The 17,050-nt window shown below is 42.7% G+C and overlaps 1 protein-coding gene across 1 annotated transcript in view; it reads right to left on the reverse strand.

Annotated features, from left to right (window-relative positions):
• Positions 1-12,216, reverse strand: part of LOC306929266 (NACHT, LRR and PYD domains-containing protein 3-like) — a 57,194-nt gene extending 44,978 nt beyond the window's left edge. Inside the window, 1 exon segment of the mRNA XM_079509708.1 lies at positions 12,084-12,216. The gene's annotated coding sequence lies outside the window, so the exon portion shown is untranslated.
• Between the last annotated feature and the right edge of the window lie 4,834 nt (positions 12,217-17,050).

Raw genomic sequence — 17,050 nt, forward strand, 5'->3', positions numbered from 1 at the left:
CACACACACACACACACACACACACCTGTAGATGTATTGTCTGTGTAGATGTATACATATAATACTAGCAATATCTATCATTTTTTACTGGCTTACAGGGATGTGAATGATGGCTGTAGCAGGGGTTGAGCCAGCAAAGGGTATTAGAGCTATGGACCAGAGCTTACAGGAATGATGGCTGTAGCAGGGGTTGAGCCAGCATAGGGTATTAGAGCTATGGACCAGAGCTTACAGGGATGTGAAGCAGGGGTTGAGCCAGCATAGGGTATTAGGGCTATGGACCAGAGCTTACAGGGATGTGAAGCAGGGGTTGAGCCAGCAAAGGGTATTAGAGCTATGGACCAGAGCTTACAGGGATGTGAAGCAGGGGTTGAGCCAGCAAAGGGTATTAGGGCTATGGACCAGAGCTTACAGGAATGATGGCTGTAGCAGGGGTTGAGCCAGCATAGGGTATTAGAGCTATGGACCAGAGCTTACAGGGATGTGAAGCAGGGGTTGAGCCAGCATAGGGTATTAGAGCTATGGACCAGAGCTTACAGGGATGTGAAGCAGGGGTTGAGCCAGCATAGGGTATTAGAGCTATGGACCAGAGTTTACAGGGATGTGAATGATGGCTGTAGCAGGGGTTGAGCCAGCAAAGGGTATTAGAGCTATGGATCAGAGCTTACAGGGGGGGCGGGGCGATTCTGGCGAGCCGCCCCACGTCCGAAACGGTTGAGAAATGACTTTACCGAGTGGGGGTCCCTCTACTGTACTGTACTGTACTGTACTGTACTGTACTGTACTGTACTGTACTGTACTGTACTGTACTGTACTGTACTGTACTGGCACACCCACAATCATCATATATACAGTTAATATGTGCGTGTGTGTTTGTGTGTGTGTTAAGTTGCGCACAGCTGGTGAAAAACAACCATGCTATTTGTTTAGGCTACCTTCATATTCAGTAGATCCTGTGATCTTTTGTGGCCAGATGTAATTTCTTGGGGTCTAGTAGGACTATAGTAAATAATAAAAAAAGAAATCGCCATAATATTTTGTAAATAAAGATGTATTTAGCCCCATGTTCGAATGCCCTCGCCCCCCTGTCAAAAATAGCTAAAATCGCTAAAACAAAAGAAAGCAGCAAATTAAAAAATATTAACACTCATCTTTTACTTTCTCTAATAACTTCCTAAAACATGAACATGAAAAACTAAAGTTGTCCTTTAAGTTAAAAAATTCTGAACTATCCCTTTAAAGTCAACCACATCAAAGCGGTGCGGTGTGGTTGACCTTAAAAACCGTCTCGACCCTTTGGTGTGGTTTGGGCTTTATGATGCGTTCACACATACAGTCTACCATTCATTGTCAATGGAAGCACAGTGACATGAAGATACAAAGATACAGTCTACCATTCATTGTCAATGGAAGCACAGTGACATGAAGATACAAAGATACAGTCTACCATTCATTGTCAATGGAAGCACAGCGACATGAAGATACAAAGATACAGTCTACCATTCATTGTCAATGGAAGCACAGAGACATGAAGATACAAAGATACAGTCTACCATTCATTGTCAATGGAAGCACAGCGACATGAAGATACAAAGATACAGTCTACCATTCATTGTCAATGGAAGCACAGCGACATGAAGCTACAAAGATACAGTCTACCATTCATTGTCAATGGAAGCACAGCGACATGAAGATACAAAGATACAGTCTACCATTCATTGTCAATGGAAGCACAGCGACATGAAGATACAAAGATACAGTCTACCATTCATTGTCAATGGAAGCCAGCGACATGAAGATACAAAGATACAGTCTACCATTCATTGTCAATGGAAGCACAGTGACATGAAGATGCAAAGACGGAATGATGCATGTAGCTGCTGAAAATACGTGCGTGCGTCACTGCTATGAGGGACGTAGCGGCTGCAAGGAACAGACAGACAGACGAAAACAATGTCATTGATGCACACACGCACGCACACACACACACACACACACACAAATAGAGAATATGTTCCACCTGAAGGATCAGATTCATATTGGTATTCATGTTGAGACACAGTAGATCTACAAGCTCACAGCAGCAGTGTAGACACAGTAGATCTACAAGCTCACAGCAGCAGTGTAGACACAGTAGATCTACAAGCCCACAGCAGCAGTGTAGAAGTAGATCTACAGGCTCTGCCAGTGGGCCTAATGAGGCCAACTCCTTTCACCTGGTCAGGCTCTGCCAGTGGGCCTAATGAGGCCAACTCCTTTCACCTGGTCAGGCTCTGCCAGTGGGCCTAATGAGGCCAACTCCTTTCACCTGGGCCAGGCTCTGCCAGTGGGCCTAATGAGGCCAACTCCTTTCACCTGGTCAGGCTCTGCCAGTGGGCCTAATGAGGCCAACTCCTTTCACCTGGGCCAGGCTCTGCCAGTGGGCCTAATGAGGCCAACTCCTTTCACCTGTGCAATTTCCAGCCTCTGTCTCAGCTAATTGAGGCTGTGCCAGTGGGCCCAATTGATTGCCCTTGTACACTTTTCAGTTTGCAGTCTTCACACACACAGGCACATACACAGATCTCCATGTTGGTCTCCACACAAATTGAACAGGTGAACACTATAAAACTTCTGGGAGTAACCATAGATAGCTCTTTATCTTGGTCCAAACATATCAATAATATTGTCATCAAAATGGGAAGAGGAATCGGTATGACTAGGAAGTGTTCTGCTTTCATCACTCCCTGTATAATGAAATCTGTTATTCATTCTTTGGTTTTGTCTCATTTAGAACATTGCCCTGTTATCTGGTCATCAGCTACAAAATCTGATTTGAATAAGTTGCAGATTGCTCAGAATAAAGCGGCTCGTCTGGCACTAGGCTGTTCATACTGGACAAGTATTAGTTATATGCACGAACATCTGGCATGGCTAATGGTTGAAAAGAAATTAGCAGTGAGTCTTCTGATGCTACTGCGGAACATTATTTCCACTGGTAAGCCGTATAGCTTGGCTCACCAGTTAAAAATGACTTCTGAACATGGTTACAACACCAGAGGAGCAGCTTCTGGCAACATAAACACACTGGTATATATATATAGGTCAATAACTCTCTGGAATACACTGCCCAAAAACATCTTATCTACAATTCATAACAAAATTACTTTCAAAAAGAATATCAAGATATACCTTGCCAATTTGCCAAGTACATAACTGTGAACTGTGATTTGCGAATTTGTTCTTTTGATTTATAATGTGAATTTGTTTTTATTTTGTTCTGTTTTTTATTTTAAATTGTATTTTTAGTACATTTGTATTGTATTTGTTTTATTCAGGACCCCAGGAAGACTAGAGGCTCAGTCATGTGTCTCTAATGGGGATCCTTCAATAAACATAAACATAAACATAGACACCGGCTGACAGTTAAAACGGGTGCTATGACAACGTATATCATTAGGTTCCCAAGTTGCATCGTTCCCAAGTAGGCCGGTGGCCGACTGCGACGGGCACGTACAGGTCTAGTTGTTATAATGTACAGCTTGCCTTGCCTGACTGTTACGTTTAGACATTATACCACACTGTGTCTTGTAAATTGTCCAAATAGAGAATATGTTCCACCTGAAGGATCAGATTAATTTAAAATGGTATTCATGTTGAGACACACAGCAGATCTACAAGCTCACAGCAGCAGTGTAGAAGTAGATCTACAAGCCCACAGCAGGAGTGTAGACACAGCAGATCTACAAGCCCACAGCAGCAGTGTAGACACAGTGGATCTACAAGCCCACAGCAGCAGTGTAGAAGTAGATCTACAAGCCCACAGCAGGAGTGTAGACACAGCAGATCTACAAGCCCACAGCAGCAGTGTAGAAGTAGATCTACAAGCCCACAGCAGCAGTGTAGAAGTAGATCTACAAGCTCACAGCAGCAGTGTAGACACAGCAGATCTACAAGCTCACAGCAGCAGTGTAGACACAGTACATCTACAAGCCCACAGCAGCAGTGTAGAAGTAGATCTACAAGCTCACAGCAGCAGTGTAGACACAGTAGATCTACAAGCTCACAGCAGCAGTGTAGAAGTAGATCTACAAGCTCACAGCAGCAGTGTAGAAGTAGATCTACAAGCTCACAGCAGCAGTGTAGACACCGTAGATCTACAAGCCCACAGCAGCAGTGTAGACACAGTAGATCTACAAGCCCACAGCAGCAGTGTAGACACAGTACATCTACAAGCCCACAGCAGCAGTGTAGAAGTAGATCTACAAGCCCACAGCAGCAGTGTAGACACAGTAGATCTACAAGCTCACAGCAGCAGTGTAGAAGTAGATCTACAAGCTCACAGCAGCAGTGTAGACACAGTAGATCTACAAGCCCACAGCAGCAGTGTAGACACAGTAGATCTACAAGCCCACAGCAGCAGTGTAGACACAGTAGATCTACAAGCCCACAGCAGCAGTGTAGACACAGTAGATCTACAAGCTCACAGCAGCAGTGTAGACACAGTAGATCTACAAGCCCACAGCAGCAGTGTAGACACACCGTAGATCTACAAGCTCACAGCAGCAGTGTAGACACACCGTAGATCTACAAGCTCACAGCAGCAGTGTAGACACAGTAGATCTACAAGCCCACAGCAGCAGTGTAGACACAGTAGATCTACAAGCTCACAGCAGCAGTGTAGACACAGTAGATCTACAAGCCCACAGCAGCAGTGTAGACACACCGTAGATCTACAAGCTCACAGCAGCAGTGTAGACACACCGTAGATCTACAAGCTCACAGCAGCAGTGTAGACACAGTAGATCTACAAGCCCACAGCAGCAGTGTAGACACACCGTAGATCTACAAGCTCACAGCAGCAGTGTAGACACACCGTAGATCTACAAGCTCACAGCAGCAGTGTAGACACACAGCAGATCTACAAGCTCACAGCAGCAGTGTAGAAGTAGATCTACAAGCTCACTCAAACGGAGGTTTTTGGAAACGGATAAATAAGTGAAGATTTTCGAAAATATCCGGATCAGTGGAGCGGTGTAGTCATGTGAAACGGAGATTTTGAGAAACGATGATGTCACCGCTCATTAGCGCATATCATTTTTACTCTAATTAGGTGAGAAATGCATCTTGTGCCTGCATGGAAACTACACGGATATAAATCTGATTGTTCATGTTTATATATCACTGTTAACAACTTGTTGCATCAACTGCAGCGAGCAAAGGCTCTGCTCTGCTGCATCCAATAATACATATATCAGCCTACTAGTCCAGTGCGGACTGGTGATTTAATTTGTATTGGTGCCGAGTGTGAAGCTTGAACAATAGGTTAATTGCGGACCGCTACAGATAAACTGTGGATATTAACCTACCAATAAGGACCCAGGCCAAATGCCATTGCACAGTAGCGTACACCAACAAGTCTATGTGTGGTGTGTGCATAGCCATGTGAAACTATATTCTCCTGCTGTATTTTGCTCTCCATTTCATGGTCATGGTCATGGAGGGGAGAGAGAGAGAGAAAGGGTGCAGAGAGAGAGAGAGAGAGAGAGAGAGAAAGGGTGCAGAGAGAGAGAGAGAGAAAGAGAGAGAGAAAGGGTGCAGAGAGAGAGAGAGAGAAAGGGTGCAGAGAGAGAGAGAGAGAAAGGGTGCAGAGAGAGAGAGAGAAAGGGTGCAGAGAGAGAGAGAGAGAGGTGTGAATGCAATATTGCATCAAATAGCGTGGTTGGTGAGAAGAAAGTATACACTACAGTGGGTCGCTGTGCGCATATATGGCACATCTCTCTCCTGTTTAGGTAATAAAGGGCATATATGGCACATCTCTCTCCTGTTTAGGTAATAAAGGGCATATATGGCACATCTCTCTCCTGTTTAGGTAATAAAGGGCATATATGGCACATCTCTCTCCTGTTTAGGTAATAAAGGGCATATATGGCACATCTCTCTCCTGTTTAGGTAATAAAGGGCATATATGGCACATCTCTCTCCTGTTTAGGTAATAAAGGGCATATATGGCACATCTCTCTCCTGTTTAGGTAATAAAGGGCATATATGGCACATCTCTCTCCTGTTTAGGTAATAAAGGGCATATATGGCACATCTCTCTCCTGTTTAGGTAATAAAGGGCATATATGGCACATCTCTCTCCTGTTTAGGTAATAAAGGGCATATATGGCACATCTCTCTCCTGTTTAGGTAATAAAGGGCTCACCCTTGACTGCATTCCGCTGTCACTGCGCCTGCATGCCGACAATGTACGCACGTGAACTTTTATTAGCCTAAATTATAACGTGACATTTATTATACACCTGGAAAATATAGCCACTCTACAAGCTCACAACTGGTTGTGTACGCGACACTTATAGGTCTGACTCTGCTATTATTTTCTGTGCAGGACTTGCCAAGTCGCCAGAGCAATGGTAAAGTGTCTTATCATTTTTAAATGATATGGAGAGAAAAGTCGAGAGTCGGGATCTGGAGATTTACGCACATATAATTTATAGTGTGACATGCTGACAGACAATGAAAGAAACATGTTCCACTTCCAAATTTAGGTGGCTTTTAAAATGCGGTACTTATTCCTTAATTAAAAAATATGATTGGCAAGTGATATAAAATCAAATATAATATAGTCTATAATTGAAACCTGCTACTGCAGTGATTTTATCCTGTGTTCAATGCGTTTCTGCGTTTGTGTGTGGACACATATCTCTGTCGTATGGGAAGGGACGAAAATATCCGTTTTGCAAAAGTGTAGCCTGGGCCTGAATCTGCACCCAGCATCACACACAGAGATCTCCATATACAGTATGGGCACAAAAGGGACACAGACAGATAGTTAAAACGGGTGCTATGTCAAGTTGACAACGGGTATTATTAGGTTCCCAAGTTGCATCGTTCTCAACCTCAAGTAGGCCGGTGGCCGACGGGCACCTACAGGTCTAGTATACACAAACACAAGCACAGCCACCAGATGGTTCAGTGCCCTTGAGCAAGGCACTGAACCCCCAACTGCTCCCCCTGGAGCTGCTTAGTGGCCAACAGTATAAGACTGTGGTTGTACTGGTCAGCTCCCAGGTTTTAATGTGTGTGTGTGTGTGTGTGTGTGTGCGTGTGTGTCTGTCTGTGTGTTTCTATGTGCAGGGCGTTGCTGAAAATGAGCACCTGTGCTCAGCTACTTCCCTGGGTAAATAAAGAATAAAAAAAAAATAAAAAAAATGGAAAACCCAATGGACTTAATCAGATTATAAGAAAACAAAAAGAACGCTACCTGACATACTGGAAAGAGACTACACAAAACTATAGCAAAATGGAACGCTATAGCCGGGGAGCCACAGGCCCAAAAGCTCAAGGAATAGGGTTTAACCTGTGATGTCATGCCGTACTTTTTATTTGTGTTTTTTCTATTAATTTGGTCATTAAGGTCCACAGAATGAGAGGTCTGCTCTGGGCATTAAGGTCCACAGAATGAGAGGTCTGCTCTGGTCATTAAGGTCCACAGAATGAGAGGTCTGCTCTGGTCATTAAGGTCCACAGAATGAGAGGCCTGCTCTGGGCATTAAGGTCCACAGAATGAGAGGTCTGCTCTGGGCATTAAGGTCCACAGAATGAGAGGTCTGCTCTGGTCATTAAGGTCCACAGAATGAGAGGTCTGCTCTGGTCATTAAGGTCCACAGAATGAGAGGCCTGCTCTGGGCATTAAGGTCCACAGAATGAGAGGTCTGCTCTGGGCATTAAGGTCCACAGAATGAGAGGTCTGCTCTGGGCATTAAGGTCCACAGAATGAGAGGTCTGCTCTGGTCATTAAGGTCCACAGAATGAGAGGTCTGCTCTGGTCATTAAGGTCCACAGAATGAGAGGTCTGCTCTGGGCATTAAGGTCCACAGAATGAGAGGTCTGCTCTGGTCATTAAGGTCCACAGAATGAGAGGTCTGCTCTGGTCATTAAGGTCCACAGAATGAGAGGTCTGCTCTGGTCATTAAGGTCCACAGAATGAGAGGTCTGCTCTGGGCATTAAGGTCCACAGAATGAGAGGTCTGCTCTGGTCATTAAGGTCCACAGAATGAGAGGTCTGCTCTGGGCATTAAGGCAGTGATGTAAATAGGTTTTCAATGTAATGAGTCCCGGGATGCACAGGTGGTCATTCAAATGAGTCCCAAAAAATTCTTATGAGTCCCAAAAAAAAATCACACCTGTGTGAAGTGAGGGGATGCAACTCCGTGTGGGGGTTCGCGGGGGGGGGGGTGTTCCAGACCCCCAGGAACACGCCGGGCCAGTTCCGGCGTGCCGCGTCGCGTCCGAAACGGTTGAGAATGACAGAGTTACCGTGTGGCGGCCCCTCTACTGTACTGTAATGTACTGGCACCCCCGAAAGCATACAGTTAATACGTGCGTGTGTGTTTGTGTGTGCATTAGGTTGCACACAGATGGTGAAAAACAACCATGCTGTTTTCGTGCTCATACCCAGACACCCAGCCACCCACCCAGCTATTTTTGAGTGGTTGCACCACTCAAAAATAATAATAATAAAAAATAAATTATTTTATAATAAAAAAATATATATAAACAGATCAAATAGGCCTATACAATATATATTTTAATGTAGGCTAGTAGTATCAGCAAGCACAACTCAGTAAGAAATACTAATAGTGGGCAACAGTGGATTTAACATAGCTTAAACCAACCAAAAGTTGTTTGCAGTTGCAATTATTATACTTAGTCAAAATATCGGCGTGTGTTACACAATGTGTGTTTCCCATTGAATCGGGTCTGCTTGTCACGCTAAAACATGTTCCCCTAAAAATTGAGAGAGTTGCGACATCTCCATTCACTGCTTATTCGTGGGGCTGCATGCGTCACTGATCACTCCATTGTCGTCACTCTCCGTCTCTAAACAGCTCTAGTCTAGAGGCTGCGCTCAGTCAGAGCCAACATGGCGGCGCACAGCGCGCTGTGTTGACAATGTTGTTACAGACTAGTGGTTCTACAAGAACGATTCCTACGTGGATTTTATTTTTTACAACATAGGATGAGGTCGGATGTGGGCATGCAAAATGATCGTGTCCGTAGATTATTGTTTTACCGCATTTTTTACCCCGCGATTTCTTTTTTTTCACGTGGATTATTATTACTGTGTATGCTGACTGAGTACAGTAGTGCATCCCATGGACGCAGAGGATGAGCGGAGGTTGCGGCCCAAAACTATAAAGTGCGTTTTGGGACGCAAAACGCACCCTATTTACATCACTGTTAAGGTCCACAGAATGAGAGGCCTTCTCTGCCGGAAACATCACAAAATAAAGTTATGGCCATTGTTGTATACCACACCATAGACAACCAATATAAGGCAACATTTTCCAAATGTCATTATGCTTTAAATAGCATGTGACAATTGTGACATGTCAAACTAGGGAGTTTTCATGATTCTGAATCCATTCCAAGCATTAGTTTTGCACGGCTATGGCTGTGTTTAGGCCAAGGAGTGTTTTTCGTGCAAAACTAATGCTATATGTAAATAATAATGAATAGAAACTGGCCTAATTTTATATATGAATTTTGGTGCAATAATGCACAATAAATATACGTCTTAATTTAATCATGTAGCTCTACAACAGAGGGGGGGGGGGGGGGGGGGGCAGAGGCCTTTACCCCAAAATGAACAGGATATAGTAATTATTCAACAGACCTTTTCAGGCTTTCAACTGTTCATGTAAAACTTCCCTAAACTACCCTAACAGATCTGAACATTATGCAATCCACCCCCCCCCCCCCCACACACACACCAACAGAGCTGAACATTATGCAATCTAACCACAATAACCTGTTTTACATGCCCCCCCCCCCGACACACACACACACACACACACACACACACACACACACACACACACACACACACACACACACACACACACACACACACACACACACACACACACACACACACACACACACACACACCATTCTGCACGTTCCCATCATGTTACAATGCATAATAACATTATGTACAAGTGCGTATGCACGTGCATTTTATCTGTGGCACTGATGCGTGCGTGTGTGTGTGCTTGTGCGTACGTGCACGTGTGTGTGTGCTCATGCGTGCGTGCCAGAGGGTTGTAAAAAGAGAAGTGAGAAGTGAGAAGTAGGCCCACAACACAAACTGTCACCACAAATGTTTTGCGTCATCACATTTGGAAGACCGGTGTTTGCGATGCTTGCAATGTATTCAGAATCATGAAAACCCCGTAGCCTAACATGCTACTCAAAGCAGAATTAAATGTTGTACATTTTGCCTTCTTAGGCCATATAGGTTGTTAATGGTAGCCCAACTTTCAGCAGCTGCATTGAGGTGACAGTAGACACCTTTATGAAGCATTAATTTAGCAGATTAAATGTGTTGGAACACATTGAGGTGACAGTAGTCACCTTTATGAAGCATTCATTTAGCAGATTAAATGTGTTGGAACACATTGAGGTGACAGTAGACACCTTTATGAAGCATTCGTTTAGCATTAAATGTGGGCTAACTTTCCCTAACTGTGTACCAGGACTGTCTAGGACGTCAACTCCAAATACATTTAGACTGTCTAGGTCAGCGCTGCCCAAAAGGTAGATCATGATCTACCAGTAGATCACATGCCCTAAAAATATATAAATTAAAATATAAAAAACTGCCACTTGAATTAAGGTGACTTGATTGGCATCAGCTCGAACCCACAATCCAATCCAATACTGAATCCCCCCCCACCCCTTTTTCCCCTCAGTTTCTTTCCCCTTTTTTACCTCCTTTATGATGAATTCCTGTTCTGTTCTTTTTGGCTATATAGAAGTGTATATTAAATTATATTTGTACGTCTCTAAATGTGTTGATGAATTGAACAAGGTGGACCCTCTTGTAAACAAGTGTAATGCTTTATTGGGTCGTCCACTCACAGTCTTTGTATTGAGTTGCGCTTGAAATGTACTGTAATTCTGCAAACTGTTAATAAATATTTCAATCAATCAATCAGAAACGACACTACAACAGTGCCGCGCAGCTCAGCAGTTGGATAACATTGTGTGGGTAGATCTTGTTTAGCTGGTCATTTTAAAAGTAGATGTCAAGTAAAAAATGCATGGGCACCCTAGCCGCAATTTGCAACTCTAGATTCATCCCATTATTAAAAAAATCTAGAGTTGCAAATTGCGGCTATGGGCACCCCTGGTCTAGGTCAACTCCACTACATGTATTACATGGCTTGGTTGAATGCTTTATTCTGATTGGTCAATCGCTTAATTCAGCGGTGAATTATGTGTCGATAATGACCGCTGCCTAATCAAACCAGTGGCAGCGGTGGCCGAACGGATTGCGGAGCGGTCTTGATACCGGAAGGTCGCCAGTTCGAATCAGCGGTCCGACACGTTAAAATTACCACCGCTGAAGTGCCCTTGAACAAGGCATTGAACCACTACGATGAAATGTTCTATGAGCAGGGCCTGGCTGGAAACAAGTTATTGAGCTTAGCCCAGATACCCTGGGTAAATATAGTAATCATTTCATTTCAAACCCTCTGAGCACCACCGGCTGCGCCCCGCTTGATTTACTGCTGTTTCCAACATGACAGCCATGTAACACACACACACACACACACACACACACACACACACACACACACACACACACACACACACACACACACACACACACACACACACACACACACACACACACACTAGTGACACACGATGTCATTTACAGCTTAACATTGCTCTTAAAAATGTTTTTGAAAACATTTGAGCGAGAAATAGACGAAGCAGGACCCGAAAATGGATTCTATTTGATCAACTCACTTCCTTGTTTTCCGACAGTGCTCCAGCCCTGCAGCTGGCCAGATGCAGCCAGCGCGAACTTATGGAATACTTTTTTTGTTGTGTTTTGGGTCAATGTATTAATTTATGTTAGTTAGCCATGTAATAAGCGGGATAATATCTGGCTAGGTGGTCATTGTCGGGATATAATTCACCTTCAGGGAGTGTAACCACCTCGGTGGTTAAACTCCCTGTCGGTGAATTATCTCCCGATAATGACCACCTAGCCAGATATTATCCCTTACTTAGAGGACACTGACCTCGTTGTTGAGTGAAGTTGTGGTGAGTCCAGGTTGTTTAGGAGTTCTGTGCTGTTGTTTAAAGTGTTACTTGTTGCTTCTGTCTGCAATACCTCTTCCTGATCCTGACTGATGCTGGTGAAGAGAGTGGGAGGGGTGTGTGTGTGTGTGTGTGTGTGTGTGTGTGTGTGTGTGTACGGACCAGGGCTCGTACTGTAGTGTACTCTGTGCTGTACTCTACTGGCCACTTTAGGTGTTGCAGCTTGTTGGTGCTCGGACATACAGACACAGAGACAGACAGACAGACGAGGTTGAATACCTCGTTGGCCTTGTTAATATTGTTATTTGTTATTATTATTATTATTATTATTATTATTATTACCTGGTTGGCCTCTCGTTGTGGAAAAGACGTTCTTTATAAATACATTTACTTCTTGTTGTGGAAAAACCCGTTCTGTTCTTCTGGACAAAAAATGCTCTGAATTTCTAAAATGCAAGTCAAAGCTTGCCAAGCGCTTCAACAGGGGTCTCCAAGCTCAGCTGGACAACCTAAAAACCCAACGAAACAGGCTAAGAAATAATGTTACTGCCATGATCAAATCCGCCAAAAGTAACATTATTAATAATAAAGCTGAGGAAAACAAAAACAATCCTCGAGAGCTCTGGAAGCTACTCAACAACCAATTAGGCTATAGTCAGAAACTGAAAACCAGGTTTTCAAACATAAACATTAAAGCGAACAACACTCTCATCACTGACAAGCTTGATGTGGCCAACTACTTGAACATCTTCTTTACAAACATATCAACAACGCTGGTTAACAATCTGCCCTCCCACTCTGGGCTCTTTGGTGTAGAGCACATTAAAACCTTCTACAGAAACCTAGGTGTTTGTAAAGACGATTTTAAATTAGTTATGGTAACAACTGATGAGGTACTTAAGAAACTGAGTGCCCTCCAACCCCACAAGGCCACTGGCCATGACAATATTCCCTCCAAATTTCTCAGAGACTCAGCCATCTCTATAGCTCCAATCATCACCCACATAGTAAACCTCTCCATCAAACAGGGACAGGTCCCCCTAGATTTCAAACTGGCCAAAGTAACCCCCCTGCACAAGAAAGGGAGTAAATTAGACCCCGGCAACTACCGCCCTATTTCTATTCTAAGCTCCATCTCGAAAGTGATGGAAAAAATAGTCTATGAACAGGTTGAAAAGTATCTTGCCACTAATAAATTATTGTACGAGTTCCAATCTGGCTTCAGAACATCCCACTCCACTGACACATGCCTTCTCTATTTGAGCGACCACATCAAACAAGAGGTGGACGCTGGCAAATACTGCGGCATGGTCATGCTGGACCTCCAAAAGGCTTTTGACACAGTGAACCACTCCATACTGGTTAACAAGCTAAAAGCAATTGATTTCGATAGCACATCAGCGAGCTGGATGCAATCCTACCTGGAGGGGAGAGAACAGATGGTGGAAGTGAACGGAACACTGTCCCCCCCCCTCCCAGTGAGCTGTGGCGTTCCACAAGGAAGCATACTAGGGCCTCTACTGTTCCTAATATATGTTAACGACATGACTTCAGCTTGTGACTGCAACTTGTTCCTGTTCGCAGATGACTCGGCACTGCTGGTCTCGGACAGGGACAAACTGCAGGTTGAAAATGCCCTCAGCTCTGAACTCGGTAGAATCTGCACCTGGCTCGCTGATAACAAACTATCTTTACACCTGGGAAAAACTGAATCCATTCTCTTTGGATCTAATAGTAATCTCAGCAAGGCAAATGGCTTCTTGGTTAGAGTGGGTGACAATGTTATCACACGTAAAGATGAAATTACCTACCTAGGTTCCATCCTGGAGGCTAATCTTTCCGGTGATAAAATGGCCACCAACGTAATCAAAAAAGTCAACCAAAGAACAAGATTCCTTTACAGGATCTCCTCACTGGTCGACAAAAACACCTTGAAGACCTTAACAGGAGCCCTTGTACAAGGCTTCTTTGACTATGCATGCACCTCCTGGTACCACATCACCTCAAAGGCCCTTAAAACTAGGCTCCAGACCTCCCAAAACAAACTGGTCAGGCTCCTACTTGGCCTCACCCCCCGAACCCACCTCACCCCTGCCCACTTTGACAGACTGGCATGGCTTAGGGTCGGCGACAGAGTACAGCATCTTGCAATGGGTCTGGTCCACAAGATTCGATACTCCACCAAGATACCCATGTACCTGTGTAGATACTTCCTTAATGTTAATGAAGTCCACACCCACAACACCAGAGGGAGTGCAACAAATCATGTTCAACCCAGATTCGGCACAAACAAGGGACTAAATTATTTTCGCTCCTATGCCACCAAAATGTGGAACGCCCTACCAACAGTCATTAAGACATGCGAATCCCTTGACTCCTTCAAAACCGCTCTCAAAGGGCACCTACGGATGGCTGCAATTCGAAACTGGCCCCCGTAAAATCTGAACCCCCCCCCACCGCCCTCCCCCTTTTTCTCCTCACTGTATATGTTTCTTTTCCCTTTTTACCTCCATTATGATGAATTCCTGTACTGTTCTTTGTCTATATAGAAGTGTCTATTTGTACGTCTCTAAATGTTTTGATGATTTGAACATGGTGGACCCTGTTGTAAACAAGTGTAATGCTTAATTGGGTCGTCCACTCACAGTTAACAGCCTTTGTATTGAGTTTGTGCTTGAAATGTACTGTAATTCTGCAAACTGTTAATAAAATGTTCAATCAATCAATCAATGGAGTTGTTGAGGTTCTCAGAATGTTGGAGCGTCTGTCCTTCCATGGCTTCACACGTCTTTAGCAGCGCGATATATAATAACTATTACTATTATTATAAATAACAACTAAACACTAACAATATAAGCTGCAAGTGTACAGTTATAGTATAGTACAGTAACTATGTAGGCTATGTAGTAATATATTATAGTAGTGTACAGATTCCTGAGTGAGACGAAATGTTTGCACCAGCTGTGTTCAATGACTGCAATCAATCAATGGTCCAGTGTAGCGTTACTGACAGACAGGGAACGTTTGTTCTGCCTCAGAATGTTATCATCACATCATGTTTTTACATTTTTAACCTCACGTGAAATCAATTATTTATTATGAATCATGGAATCACTATTAATTATGTTTTATGAGCTTATGACCATGAATGTTAGTATTTTAGCTATTTTTTATAGTAAGCATTTACAAACTTGAAATTAATGTTTGTGAATTAAACTAGTATAATATATTACATTCTATATAAGTACAACTAGTAGTTTATATTACTTTAACTTTAAACCAAAACTAGTATTTATATTACAATGTAGGCATTTATCAGGCATGAATCCATTTATCAGGCATTAATCCATTTATCAGGCTTTATCCAGTGATTTACATTATGCAAGAACACATGGTAATACATCAAATATATAGCCTAGAAATAGTAAAGGATCATATTCATAAGTAGGCTATTACAAATATTATAATATGAATTATTCATAATTGTTTAATTGAATTGAATTAATTAATAATGTTTAAATTAATATTCTGATGAGATAGGTGGACAGACAGACACTGTTGGAACTATGCCCCAAAACAAACTTCACCCATTTTTTTAAACTTGTAAAACTGTGATGCATTTCACTCCAATGCCATATAAAGACATGTGAATCCCTAGACTCCTTCAAAACCGCTCTCAAAGAGCACCTACGGACAGCTGCAATGGACCCTGATGTTAACCAGTGTGGTTTTTGGCAGCACATTTTGATTTTAGTTTTAGTCAAAGTCTCTTCAATAGTTTTAATTTAGTTTCAGTCACATTTTAGTCACCTGGAATGTTTTAGTGTTAGTCTAGTTTTAGTTCACTAAATATAAGATTTTAGTCGACTAAATCTCCACTTGATTTAGTAGACTAAAATGTACTTTGGTGAGCCGTGATGCCGTCGTAATGACTGATTTTACACTTGCTGAAAATAGCTGATCTACAAGCTCACAACGCGTTGCGCTGCGACGCGTGAGTTTGTAGATCAGCTATTTTCAGCATGCAACCAAGTGTAAAATTACTTATACTGGATCTCTTGTCCACTAGTCCCTTCCTATAGCATTTTAAAGTCTAGTTTGTATCTGTTGACAAAATTGTTAGTATATTTAGTCATCAGTTTTAGTCATCATAGCTTAGTTTTCATTTAGTTTTCGTCAGTGAAAAAAGGTAGTCGACGAACATTTTTCGTCTTAGTTTTAGTTAACAAAATCAACACTGATGTAAACAAGTCTTAAGTGTGGTTTTATCCTCGTAGCAGTAGATTTTGTATTGACCTGTATACTTGTTTGAAATGTACCCATTCTACATACTGTGAAATAAACATTTAAATCAATCAATCATACATGCTGTACCTGTTGATCACAGACGAGGCCTGCCCTCTGGCTGGTTGAAGTGTGTAGAACATCTCCTCAGTGTGAACATTCAGCCAAAATAACCGAGCTACAAGCTCTGGTAAACATTCAGCCAAAATAACAGATCTACAAGCACACAGTGCAATGCATTGTTTGTCAATGGCTAACCGGATAGCCGTTAAAACATCTGAATATACTTATGGGCTTCACGGTTAACTTTATTTAGTTATGGAGAGATGTCATCATTCTAAACACTCAGGGAGGTGCAAGAGAGTTTTCTATGTCCAAGAGAACACTAGATAGATTACATACATTTTGGGTTAAAATAAAATAAATAAAATCAACAACCGTTAATTAAGCTATGGTGTAACCGAATGGAAAATGATCCGTTAGCGACATCCCTAATCACAACATATATCAGAACAGCGATCAGGATATTTAAGCGCCTTGGATAAAGGCACTACATAAATGCACCATTTACCATTTATTTAACACCACAGAAAAAGACAGCAGGAAGTGAAGTCGGGGTTTCAGACATTTTATTGATTCAGAATTCGTTACCATGTTAAAGGTC

Source organism: Electrona antarctica (assembly GCF_951216825.1).
Source record: "Electrona antarctica genome assembly, chromosome: 9".
In the NCBI taxonomy this organism is placed as follows: Eukaryota; Metazoa; Chordata; class Actinopteri; order Myctophiformes; family Myctophidae; genus Electrona; species Electrona antarctica.